Genomic DNA, 2,141 nt, shown 5'->3' on the forward strand with positions numbered 1-2,141 from the left:
AATTTATACTTTTCTAATAGTAATAGGGATAATATACAAGTACCCTATCAACCTATGTCTGAAATCTTAGAGACTCACTTATTCTATATTAAGGTCCTATTACCCCCATAAACTTGTTTTATTAATAATTTTCTATCCTTTTTCGGCCTACGTGGCACTATCTTGTGGGTCCAACGCTGATTGACTTTTTTTTTCAAGTTAGTGCCACGTAGGCAAAAAAAAGTAGAAAATTACTTATAAAATAAGTTAAGAGATAATAGGACCTTACTATAGTACAAGTGTGTCTCTGAAATTTCGGGCATAGGTTGAGGGGGTACTAGTACATTTTTTCCAATAGTAATTCTTTTACTTTTGTATCATGTTCAAATTCTTAAGAATGGAAAAAAAATAGTTAGAGTCCTCGTAAATGAATCTGGCAGTATTTAAATTAAGTCAGATTCCAATATGACGATCGAACGCCAATTTTTTTTTAAAACATAAAATTAACAGTTCAACCACAGATTAACACAAACAAAACAAGATGGGTCATAAAAGATTGAACATTTTAACTACAATAATAGGGACATTTCTAAACCCTCCCCCCTAAACTAAGTAAAATCAAGATAACTAATAGTTTAGGTGTCAAGTTTATTATGGTCTTTAGATATTTTGTTATCTTTCTTTAATCACGATTAAACTAATTAATTGTAAAAGTTGATGATATTAAAATGTTCTTACTTGTAATAATAAAAAGACTTACAATTGAACATGCTAAGTAAATCATTTTACTTTATCAACACTCTAAAATTAAGGTCGACCAACATAGCAAAGAGGAACTCATAAGGTGACCAAACTCAACATAGAAAATGACATTTTTTCTTTCATTCAAACAAATTTCAATTAATCTTTTTTCTATATATAGTTCCCTAAATATATTAATAATAATATCCTCAACAAATATATATATATATATTTTTTTAAAAACCAAAAACACACAAATGGGCTACTCTTATTTGCTATTTGGATTTGCCATTTTATGTTTATTGCCTCAATCAACATTTTGCATTACTAGGCATTATACATTCAATGTAACAAACTTATAAACTTCATTTTTTCCCTTTTTTTTCCCCTAACATCATTGAAACTAACTACATTTTTGTTGTGTCGATAGATTGTAAAACACAACGTAACGAGACTATGCACCACGAAGAGCATAGTTAGCGTGAATGGGCGTTTTCCAGGCCCTCGTATTATAGCAAGAGAAGGTGATCGAGTGATCGTTAAGGTGATCAACCAAGTTTCCAACAACATATCTATTCATTGGTAAGAACTTAAGAGAACACTAAAGTATCGAAAAATACTACATTGTAATACTAATTGTTATAGTACTATACTCATGTTTTGTGTTGTGCTAGGCATGGAATTAGGCAACTTGCAAACGGATGGGCAGATGGACCAGCATATGTTACACAATGTCCTATACAATTTAACAAGAGTTACACATATAACTTCACGATCATCGGTCAGAGGGGAACTCTGTTCTGGCATGCTCATATTTCATGGCTTAGAGCAACAGTTTATGGGCCTATCATCATCTTGCCACGACGTAACGAGTCATATCCATTCAAGAAACCATACAAGCAAATTCCAATCATGTTTGGTAAGTATATTATCATAGTAAAACAGAAACATTTGACACAAATGTTGATGTTCTGTTTTTTTTTGTTGGTTTCAGGGGAATGGTGGAATGTTGATACTGAGGCTGTAATAAATCAGGCTCTTCAGACAGGAGGTGGACCAAACGTTTCAGATGCATATACTATCAATGGCCTACCAGGACCTGATAGAATATGTGCCTCAACTTAACAAGTAATGGACCAGGTCCCTTACTTCACTTCAGAAAAATACCAGAAAGTTAAATGCAGTAAAATCAACACAATGATTTTACGTGGAAACCTCCTTGCTTAAGGGAGTAAAACCACGACCTGTCTCACAGGATTTTCAATCGTTTTCACTAATCTTCAAAAGCAAAAGCGAAACACGATTACACCAAACGTAAGAAAGAGTTATCAATCTTACCGTTAAGCAATAGTCCTCTATTGCTCAACAAGCCTAAGTAGAAAAACAATCTACCCACTAAGCTATCCCACCTGGACAACTTA

General features: G+C 33.0%; 1 pseudogene; it reads left to right on the forward strand.

Annotated features, from left to right (window-relative positions):
* Positions 1-960: 960 nt before the first annotated feature.
* The window catches only part of LOC107030733, a 7,724-nt pseudogene continuing 6,543 nt past the window's right edge, over positions 961-2,141 (forward strand).

The sequence above is a fragment of the Solanum pennellii genome, chromosome 9, assembly GCF_001406875.1.
Source record: "Solanum pennellii chromosome 9, SPENNV200".
NCBI classification, from domain to species: Eukaryota; Viridiplantae; Streptophyta; class Magnoliopsida; order Solanales; family Solanaceae; genus Solanum; species Solanum pennellii.